We start from the raw sequence: 11,661 nt of genomic DNA, 5'->3' as shown, positions 1-11,661 counted from the left end.
CTCCAGGATTTCGCGATTTCTCTGTTTGCCGCGAAATCAGCACTTTTGTAAAAATCGGAGGCTGTAGGAAAGTGGCGTGAGCAGGTATTATCTTCAACATATAGTTCATGTACATGGTCAAAGCGTGTGGTGCATTCATCTTTGATGCTGTGGTGACTTTTGAAACACACATTGCTCATATCACACAAGAACTATATTTGACACTAAGTTGACCTACAGGTCGGTTTGCCCATTTACAATGCGGAAATAATTGAGGGGTGCTGTATTAAGATAGGATGCTGCAAATTCCATTTTCGCAGGCCATCCTACTATGTCACCACCCGGCTCCACTGCACCTGCTGCAGTTTTGATAGCTACGCCCGTGTCCCCAGTAAACTGCCCTGAAGAAAGGGGAAATGTCAATCAGTAAAGTTGAATTAAACACAGTGTTAGCTGTTTTGTACTCCTCTGTATTGTGATGTGGCCAGTTTTGCAGTAACCATAGGTTGAATCTCAGTTCCCATTAAGCTAAGGGTCTTATTTAAAGCTAAGCAGATAATGTATTCAGCCAACATGTGACAGAAGTCCTGTCATCTGTAAGTAGTGAGAATATTGCACTTTTACAATACATCCTCCATATTATTGATGGAGTACCCAGTCCACTGCGCTCTAAATAATGCCCAGAATGGGAAAACCTGTGCTTCGAGGCCCAGTGGTAGGGCATCTCCTTCTCACTAGCTGCTTCAATCCACAGAGAGTAGCTCTAGAGCGCACCAGTGGCCTAGTGCCTCACAACCAAGTGCTACACCTCAGCACTGTTGGTGCAGGCTGCTAGTTGTGTCCCTCAGGTGTTGGAGTCAAACTCCACGCAGGGGGAAGTATTCAAAGAAGCGCCCTTAGCTGCCCCACCAATCAAAGATTGCGGCGTTTGTGATTGTATCGCTCATGTGCTGAAAGACCACATGACTCGCTGCATGTTTGAAAGTGCAGACAGCACCACTTGCCCATGGCTGCCTGTTGCCAACATAGGTGACAAAAGAATCCACACTGCATGGTTGTGGCTCTTTCTGAGATGAGGTCACTAAATGTATCTGAGGGGTGGACAGATTTGTACTAAAAGAAAGTCGAATTAATGCACAGAGTGATGGAAATGTGAAAATATACTATTTATGAGGGCTGTGCTTGATTGATTTTATGTTAAAAGTGCTAGTAATTATTGTAAAGAGCGTTGTCATATAGAAAAAGGGCTATTATTGCTTGTTACAAACAGCAGTATGAATAGTCATCCTTTCAAGACCCCCGGAAATAGGCCAGGGTCTCAGAAAATGGGATAGTGAAAGAGGGAGAGGTAAGTGAAAGATAAATGATAGTTGAGACAAAGTGAGGCTCAGTCTCATGATGTTAGAGTTCATGAAGCCCTTAGAAAATGAGGTAGGGTGAAAATTGACTAACAGTCTTTCCTCCACAGGTATTGTGGACATGAAGTAGAGCCAGCCCCCTACTATACTTGTATTTTAGTTTGAGTGTTCAGTTCTGGAGGGGTACCACCTCTTCAGAAGTGTGCATGTTTGTACAATACATTTTCCAGAGCTTTCTTTGGCTTTTTAGTCTTTGTGAAGCATTAAAACACTGAGAATTAACAAGACTTGATCAAATTAAAGACAGTGGCGCAGCCAACAAAAACATGCCAGAGTACTTCAGTCATGGCACAGAGACATTGTGTCCTGTTATAAAAAAAGAGCAGAGTAGCACCAAAAAGAACTGTTTATCATACAGCTAAATAATATCAATGTTCAGGTCTTCAGTCTCCCTGTACCTACCCAGAGCAAGCCTGCTGACCCCCTAGTCCTGGCGCTGGAAAACGCACCACAGATCAAGACATATCCAAAATAAATTTGCTAAGACATCCAATAGAAACATGTTAGCTAACCTGAACAAACAGAAAAACACCATACAAGACACCTAAAAAAAACTTTGAGGTACGACCATCAATCCAGCATCTTGATGTACCGAAGAATCCTACAACTAGAAATAGACAAGAATCCCTTAGTGACCGGGTAACCACCACTCACCGAAAGCCAACTCAACTTCCATTAAAAAGAAAATCAGACCCTACAGAATGTTGCGATTTTGCGGTTTGATGTGAAATCAGCACTTTTGTAAAAATGCCTCGATTTTTACAAAAGTGCCTGCGAAATCGGCACTTTTGTAAAAATGCCATGATTTTTTCAAAAGTGCATGCGAAATCGGAGGCTGTCTGAAAGTATCGTGAGCAGGTATTTACAAAGCAACTTTGGCATTATCTTGAAGCTGTCAGAAGACCTGGTAACAAAATGGCTGTCCTTTCCAGCATCCCAGCACGTGTCCATCAACCAGCACATGTTGGGCTATGCCATGAAGTCAGTGACGCAGACAGCTATGAGGAATAGCTTTGAGGGTGAGCAGGAGTTGATCCGCTTCCGCAAGAACCGCTGTGCTATCTGGGAAGAAATTGGGAAATGTTTCCTGGATGGGTCACTTGACAAGAGCACAACAAGGAAAAAGCTGTATGAGAACACCCTGATGGAGATGGAATCTGTCCTGAAGAAGCTGGCGAGAGAAAGGCGCTGTAAGAGCATCCCTCAACACATCTTCATGGACGCCTTGCTGCTGGGTAACCTGAGTGACAAGCAGGTGCTGGAGGACAGCATGATCTTCTCACTGGCAGGATGTGTTATCACAGCTAACTTGTGTACATGGTCTGTATATTTCCTCACCACATCGGAGGAAGCTCAGGAGAAGCTTTACAAGGAGATGACCCAAGTACTAGGCAAGGGCCCCATCACACTGGAGAAAGTGAGGCAGTATGGACAGCTAGACTGACACCCATTGCGGCACAGCTTCAGGACCTGGAAGGCAGAGTTGACAGCATGTCATTCCCAAAGAGACCCTGGTGCTTTATGATATTGGTGTGTTGCTTCAGGACAGCACAGCTTTGCCCTCAGCCTACAGGTTTGATCCTGATAGGTTTCACGATGAGTCTGCCTGGAAAAGGCTTTCTTTGCTCGGCTTCATGGGGAGCAGGAGTGCCCTGAGTTGAGGTTTGCATACGTTGTGGCAACAGTGTTGTTGAGCGTGCTGGTGAGAAAACTGTGCTTACACCCAGTGCCAGGGCAGGTCATCGAGACGTGGTATGAACTAGTGACATCGCCAAAGGAGGAGGCATGGATAACTGTTTCCAAAAGAAGCTAAGAACAAGCAGCTCCATCCATCAAGTGCCTACATTTCGAAAAGTACTGCTTCATGCCAAGTGGGGTGCTGAAGCACTCAGGGCTCTACTTTGAAAAGTCAATGGGGAAAAAGATGGTGCCCAGCAGTTCGGGTGATGGGCTTTGCCACATGCAATCACTTCTTCCTGGGTCACAAATAGACAAATGTAATTGACAGAGTACAACTCTAACCCCAATAAATGTCAAACTTGAATCCCCTTTTACTCTATAAGCAAATGGAGGATTGCATTTCCAAGGGATAACAGCCTTCACCTATGGGCTGCTTCCTCTGTTCCATATCCCAGGTTGCCTATTACAAAGCGGAATACTCAGCTAAAACAGTTTCCATTGATTTAAGGCTGAGACTGAATGATTATGAGTAAAATAAAGTGCCGCAAAAATGCATCTAAATTTCCATATTTGTGCCGCTAAATTTCCACGTTTGTGCCGCTAAATTAGCCAATCCATGCCGCTATATCCTGGGGGTCTGACTATACTCTGTGAATTATCAGTGTGTCTGTGAAAGAAAAAATAAATTAAAACAAGCATAAACGTAACAGAACTAGCGTCATCACTAAAAGGGCTAGTTGGCCACATCTGTTGCTATCTAAATAAACTCACAATATTGTGTCTCGGTGAGTGGCTTGTCAATACGCCCTCCACATACGTCCTCAAGTTCCTTTGTTAAAGGCCAGTAACGTTTTCAACCCTCTTGTTCATGAGCAAGTCTAAGTCTCCATTTGCTTATAGTGTAAAAGGGGATTCGAGTTTGACATTTATTGGGGTTAGAGTTGTACTCTGTCAATTTCATTTCTCTATTTGTGACCCAGGAAGAAGTGATTGCAGGTGGCAAAGCCCATCACCCACACTGATAATTCACAGAGCATAGTAGGCTCTTTGACTTTTGACTAAGGTAAGCCGGGTGAACGCCGTTGGTGGTGTATTATTTATGCAGTTTGCTTACATCATTTTAACTTGACTAGTAAGAGAATATGTTTCTCTTTTCCTTTAGATTTCTTGGTCCTGAAGAGAACCCTACTATTAATTGGGTTCGAAACGCGCTGATATAGCGTTGTTTTATGTAAAACAAACGTGTTGAAAATAAGTTGATTGTTGGTGCACTGTAAATAATTTCTTGTTCAGTGTGGAAGCTGTTATTGTTATTATTGTGTGTGCCTTCCTAAGGCTGTATTATAATCTTCCCGTTGTTTGGCTTATAATGCTGTTTTCCCTTCTTGGTTTCGCTACACCCCAAAAAAACGAATTATGGTGCCATAACCGGCTGGGTAACTTTTTGTAGTATTCTGAAATATCAAGCGAACTGTCACTTGAATAGCTGTGTGCACTACTAAATGCAAGTTTCAAAAGAAGTTTAGCAACATATACAAATTGATGTGCAATTGTTCCTAGTTCAACATTCTCTCAACAAAACAAAATCAACACAAAGTAGTTATCTCATGAATTGTTATTAGTTGTTGCACAATTTAGATTCCAAATTGAAAGTTTAGAAACAGAAACACATTTTTACGCATCATACATTGATACGCTTAACATTTTCTCAATAAACATGCTCACTAAGTAGTTTGTACAAAGCGCAAGACATTGCATTCCAGGGTGGCCCAATGCATTTCGGGACACCACGTCCCTTTTTCGGGGGCCACTGCAATAAAGAGAAAAAAACAGGAATATATGTATATTCACTTTGTGTACACAATATGTCACATATATTCAACTATGCAATGCTACCAAATATATAGACAGCACAAGGTTAGGATGAAAAATAACCCTTCATGAAGTACCATGAAAACACCATCACCTGGAGAGATAAGTGAGTGAATGAAAGAGAACGAACTGTGCTAGACTCCAAACATGAACAACGTAGAAAGCAGCGAATTACCTATGATGAGAAACATCAATGGTATGTTTAAACGGGAGTGCGTATGTTTCCTGGTGAAAAATTGTGTTCCCATCCTGTACCGCCCTACATCATTTGGGATCCTTCACCCGAAGGAAGTGGAATCAAATCCACTATGGATTAGGTAGATTGTGTCCTAATCGTATATGAAGGAAATGGTGATGTATAAATGAAAACTATGTGTTGGTATCAGGGGGCAAAAATAATTAGCAGTGCAAAAAGTGCTCTCTGTAGCGTGTGATAAAGTGAAGTTAATATTGGGTTGTGGGAGTGGAAAGAAGAATTTTATTAGGGTCCTACCCACACCCAAGGTTAAAAAACAGTGCAAAGTAGTGTTAACAAATAACTACTTGGGTCTTATCTAGGTCGACATGTTTCTGCAGTTTTTTGGCTCACAAGATACCCATCTGCTTCATCAGGACCTTTATGATCAAGTGCTACTGCTGATAAAAGTGAAAAAAGTGTACGAAAATCATATCACCTGAGATCGCCGGTTGAAATGATCCATTTGGTCACCAAAGGACAAACAGACATACACACAAATGGAATACACACAGTTAATGACAATATTTACAAATACACAGAGAATCTTTCGTGATGTTAATTTTTCTGCCAAATAATATTGGCCAATGGTTGTTAAGCAATCAACCAAATGGCCAGGTAAGGAAAGTCCTAGATAGGAAAAGGTTGCATACACTCACCCACAGTCTGGGGAATGAACTCTCCACCTCACCCGGCTACAGCTCAGGTACAAATGGAGCACCGCTCTATTGAATGTGAAAAGAAAAAATAATGAAAGAGGAAGAGTTCGCTGAAACTCCATCAGAAACACACACACTTTTCCCAGCCTGTTAGTTCTGCCGCTGTTTTAAATTCCAGCCCGGTGCAGGGGAAAGTAGATGGTATTGGCAATGTAGCCTTTAAGTATTCCAAGTGCAACTAGATTTCGTGCTTAAATTAGGTGTTTATGCTCCGTCGCTTAGTTGTAGGAAACCAAGTACCCATATGTGTCTATCGGGTATACGGGCTAAGTGAAGGATCGAACACAGGACAGGTCCGCTGGAACATACCACCCCAGACCATGGATCTGAGGAGTGGGAAGAAGATCCCGCAGGAGCAACCAACAACCACAGCGGGACCAGTCTAGTCATAAATCTGAGCTCCCAACAACTTACAGAGACCCAAGAGCAAGTGTTAAATAAAGGCCTTGGGTTTGTTTCAACAAATCGCACTGATCCATTTCAGGCCCAAATTGAACTAAGTAAACTTTACCGCAAGATCAGGTTGCATTTTCTGTTTGCTAATAAAGCCATTGAAAACTCACAAGATGTTGCCTCAAGTAACACTGGATTGAAGAAACCTTCGACTTTTAATCCTACCGTATTAGGCCAACCCCCCAAGGTATTAACCTTTGAAGAAGCGGTCAATCATGACATTAAGGAGCTCTTCACTTGTAGGCAGAGGATGTTTTCCAATCTGACCAGAGATGAAAAAAATGCTATCAAAGATCTAACTGAAAATCCCCTCATTGTGATAAAACCAGCAGACAAGGGGGGAGGGGTGGTTATCCTTGATGTGGAAACATATCGTAACGAGTGCTTACGTCAGCTCAACGACGGTCGGTCGTACAGAAAACTCAAGGAAGACCCGACAGCTAGACTAACCAATGTCATAGCCCATATCGTTGAGGAAGCCCTAGCAGAAAGCTGGCTCACTCCGAAAGAGGGCCAATACCTACAAGTATCCAATCCAGTCACCCCGTATTTTTACCAATTGCCAAAAATACATAAGGTCCAACGTCCACCACCGGGCCGACCCATAATATCTGGGATAGGTTCGCTATTGGAACCTTTGTCGACCTTCGTCGATGTGTTCCTACAACCTATGGTGCGAGAGATGCCCTCTTACTTAAAAGACACCAAAGATGTCTTAAGACTGTTACCCGACATTGAATACGACATCAATACAGATTTATTGGTGTCGTTCGATGTCGAGAGTCTATATACGTCTATACCCCAGACGGAGACTCTACAGGTGATAGAAGATTTGTTACTATCACGGGACTTAAACTCCATAACCCCAGTTAGACTCATTATGACCTTGGCAACACTGGCCATGACGGAGAACTTCTTTGCCTTTGAGGATTCCCTTTATTTACAGATTAGCGGGACTAGTATGGGCAGCGTTTTTGCCCCTAGTCTCGCTAATCTGTATGTGCACCAATTTGAACAACAGCACGTGCTCGCAGACACCAACCCCCATCTATCGTGTCTGCGAGCGTGGAAACGCTACATCGATGACATCCTTGTGGTGTGGCGTGGGAATGAAACCCAACTCAAAGAATTCCATGAGTGGCTGAATCAAAAAAATCGTTATCTTAAATTCACCATGGAATTCGATACATGTAGATTGGCTTTCTTAGATCTTATGATCATTGGCACAGTGGATGGACTCAAGTCGGGGCTCTATCAGAAACCTATGGCCCGAAACTCTTTGTTGAATTACCATAGCTGCCACCCAAAGTCCCTTCGGGATAATTTGCCCTATGGGCAATTTCTGCGCATACACAGAAACTGCACAGATAAAGAATCTTTTGAAACACATGCCAAAAATCTAACAAGAGACCTCCTGGATAAAGATTACCCGAAACAACTGGTAAACCGATCCAAAAAAAGAGCAAAAAACAACAATAGAGCAAGCCTATTGGAAATAATGCCTCCCAAACAAAAGACAGAACGAATGACCTGTGTGACGACATTTGGTACACTATCAAACCAAATCACTAGCATCGTCAAGAAACACTGGGGCATTCTTAATACTGGAAAAGACAAACTGCCCGTTCCCCTATTTGCCTTCAAAAGGGGACAAAATCTCAAGGACAAATTGGTCCATACAAGACCTAAGATTGAAATCCCTAAAACAAGAGGCACTCTGCGGGATATGCCTGCTGTAATCGGACACCATCCTTGTGGACAGTGTGCAGCATGCCCCCAGACTCGTAAATCTACTACGCTCAACATTGGGACAGAACATCCGTGGGAACAGCGTAGGTTTACGAACTGTAATAGTTCCAACCTCATATACTTAATTAGCTGTCCCTGCGAGAAAAAATATGTGGGGATGACCACGAGAAAAGTGAAGACCAGGATCTCAGAGCATAAGAGCTCAATACGCTGCAACAAACAGACAACACGAATGACCAAACATTTCTTAGAGGCTCAACATGCTCCCACCGACTTACAATGGACAGTGCTAGAACAACCAATAATCCCTAAGCACATAACAGACATTAGCACTTTCTTACATCGAAGAGAACAAAGATGGGTGCACAAACTTCAAACCGATGTAACAGGTCTGAATGAGGACATCCCATGGATGTCGCTATAGGTGATTGTCCATTAAATACGGGGAAGCAAGTCTTGCATCTTTGAGCCAGAACGTTGCAGAGATACCAATTTGTTTCTATTTCTCCACCTCCAACTATGACCATTGACATCCATTCAAAATAATCATGGCAATGGAGAATGTATGACAATGTAAATAGAACACATAGAAGCTAGCAATTGGGTCTTGAATCAGAATATATGTCCACTGGTCTTCTTAAACATCTTAATACAACCCATTGGCGAGCATAGTAGATCAAGCAACAATGATACTCTGTGTGCTGAGTTTCAGCATATATCGCTGTTTTTTTAAAATACCTATTATAAGTTCATTTAACATGTTTTCGTTATTACATAGTTGGGCATTACATGTTAAAGTAAACCAATGCGCTAAAACGGCTATGGACAACATTGGGCGAGAGGTTATAAGTAAATAAACTACACTACCCATCAATGGTGTAGTTTTAGGGCACACGTGACAAGGAACGTCACGTGGTACCTCCTGGCTCGTAAAGTACTGATGCTATTCCTCATAATAGGCACTCTTTTCTCTAAAAATCTACTATTAGACTGGGCGTTTTATGATTAAAACCATCAACGCTATATATTGCCAATAAAAACGGCATCTGGTAACCATGGGCGAGAAACTAAAAGTAAACAAACTACATTTCCCAGTTTTCTTGTAGTTCTCCGGCGCACGTGACAAGGCGCGTCACGTGGGTCCCCGCCGGCCAATCAGAAGTGGTTTAAATGTTCCGCTTCCTGCCCGTCCGGTACCTCCCACTGTCAGCCTAGAGGAAGGCGAGGAGTACCGACGGACAGGTAAGCGGGTGGGGGCCATAGGACTAACGCAACGAAATGGGCTACGTTGACGCTTCCGTTTACTAAAGGATTCTAGATTTGAGAGGGAGAACCTTTTTTTGAATGTTAAATGTGTTCGATCCTTCACTTAGCCCGTATACCCGATAGACACATATGGGTACTTGGTTTCCTACAACTAAGCGACGGAGCATAAACACCTAATTTAAGCACGAAATCTAGTTGCACTTGGAATACTTAAAGGCTACATTGCCAATACCATCTACTTTCCCCTGCACCGGGCTGGAATTTAAAACAGCGGCAGAACTAACAGGCTGGGAAAAGTGTGTGTGTTTCTGATGGAGTTTCAGCGAACTCTTCCTCTTTCATTATTTTTTCTTTTCACATTCAATAGAGCGGTGCTCCATTTTTACCTGAGCTGTAGCCGGGTGAGGTGGAGAGTTCATTCACCAGACTGTGGGTGAGTGTATGCAACCTTTTCCTATCCAGGACTTTCCTTACCTGGCCATTTGGTTGATTGCTTAACAACCATTGACCAATATTATTTGGCAGAAAAATTAACATCACGAGAGATTCTCTGTGTATTTGTAACTATCGTCATTAACTGTGTGTATTCCATTTGTGTGTATGTCTGTTTGTCCTTTGGTGACCAAATGGATCATTTCAACCGGCGATCTCAGGTGATATGATTTTCGTACACTTTTTTCACTTTTATCAGCAGTAGCACTTGATCATAAAGGTCCTGATGAAGCAGATGGGTATCTTGTGAGCCAAAAAACTGCAGAAACATGTCGACCTAGATAAGACCCAAGTAGTTATTTGTTAACACTACTTTGCACTGTTTTTTAACCTTGGGTGTGGGTAGGACCCTAATAAAATTCTTCTTTCCACTCCCACAACCCAATATTAACTTCACCTTATCACACGCTACAGAGAGCACTTTTTGCACTGCTAATTATTTTTGCCCCCTGATACCAACACATAGTTTTCATTTATACATCACCATTTCCTTCATATACGATTAGGACACAATCTACCTAATCCATAGTGGATTTGAATCCACTTCCTTCGGGTGAAGGATCCCAAATGATGTAGGGCGGTACAGGATGGGTATCTGATGGGAACACAATTTTTCACCAGGAATACCTTGGATTCAGGGATTGTGTTCTGTCAATATACACACAGTTACCTAGATAGCTACATTATGTTTCTTTTGACCCGTTGTTATACTTGGTTTTTTCAGTGTTTGCAGGGACTATAACAATGATAGGTCAATAAACATTTCCCTCACACGCCCCCTTATTGTATTAAAAAGCATCCTAATACCCCCCACGGGACCCCGCCCGAATGGTGGGCGGTCCCAATAACCGATAGGATGGCGGGCGGACTTAGTCCCCCCGCCATCCTAATGTGTTGATTTTGTTTTGTTGAGACAATGTTGAACTAGGAACAATTGCACATCAAATTGTATATGTTGCTAAACTTCTTTGGAAATTTGCTTTTAGTATGCACACAGCTATTCAAGTGACAGTTCGCTTGATATTTTAGAATTTATGCTCACGTGGGATTGGTAGCCCACAAACACTGTGTGGCACACAAAACACATTTTTAGAATAACAAGCATTTCTTCAAAATAGACCTTTTAACATTGGTTTAAACTTTGAAACTAGGTGTGCACCGCATACTCTCATTTTTTGCAACTTTTTATAGTATGCCTGGACTGCTGATTAGGTTATAAATGAGTGTGGAGTGATTTCATGAAGCGATTGAGTGAATGCGGTGTCTCTATGGTGAGTAGTTGTATGTGTATTAAGTGTTTTTCTAAACTTCAAACTTGAGTGAAACAGCTAAAGTTTCTGCATGATTCGAGAATAATTTAAAGGATTTTACAAATAAAATTGAGAATTCAAACACTTTGGTTTGGTACCTTTGATTTAGTTTCATTGGTCCTATGCTGGATTTGTTTGTAAAGTTGTGTTCAGTATTGGCACTTTGTTTTGGTTTTGGTTATATTGGCTCAAGACCCTTTATTGTTTTTGATGTGTATATATAGGCAACATCTTTAAAAGTCTCAATAACCATATACACATAGTTACACAGTCAAAGTAAAAGTTGTTACAACATATCAAAGTAAAGAATAATTCTTGCTTAATCAATGACTTAAAAGAACATCAATTTTTTTTTTTTTTTTTAATTTTTTGAAAACCTTTATTGTGCATGAAGAGTGGTACAAATACGGGCCTACAACCGTCAGGCCGGCCACAATACTGTTTAGCACATAAGTAAGCAGTACGGTCTCCCAGCGACATCAGGCAAT

At 42.0% G+C, this 11,661-nt stretch overlaps 1 pseudogene; it reads left to right on the top strand.

Annotated features, from left to right (window-relative positions):
* Positions 1–2,217: 2,217 nt before the first annotated feature.
* LOC147717504 (cytochrome P450 20A1 pseudogene) lies at positions 2,218–3,326 on the top strand (annotated as a pseudogene).
* The last annotated feature ends 8,335 nt before the right edge of the window (positions 3,327–11,661 follow it).

This window comes from Lissotriton vulgaris, chromosome 5 (assembly GCF_964263255.1).
Source record: "Lissotriton vulgaris chromosome 5, aLisVul1.2, whole genome shotgun sequence".
Taxonomy (NCBI): Eukaryota; Metazoa; Chordata; class Amphibia; order Caudata; family Salamandridae; genus Lissotriton; species Lissotriton vulgaris.
The sequence above is the reverse complement of the archived record's forward strand: the minus strand, read 5'-3'. Positions and strand labels throughout refer to the sequence as shown.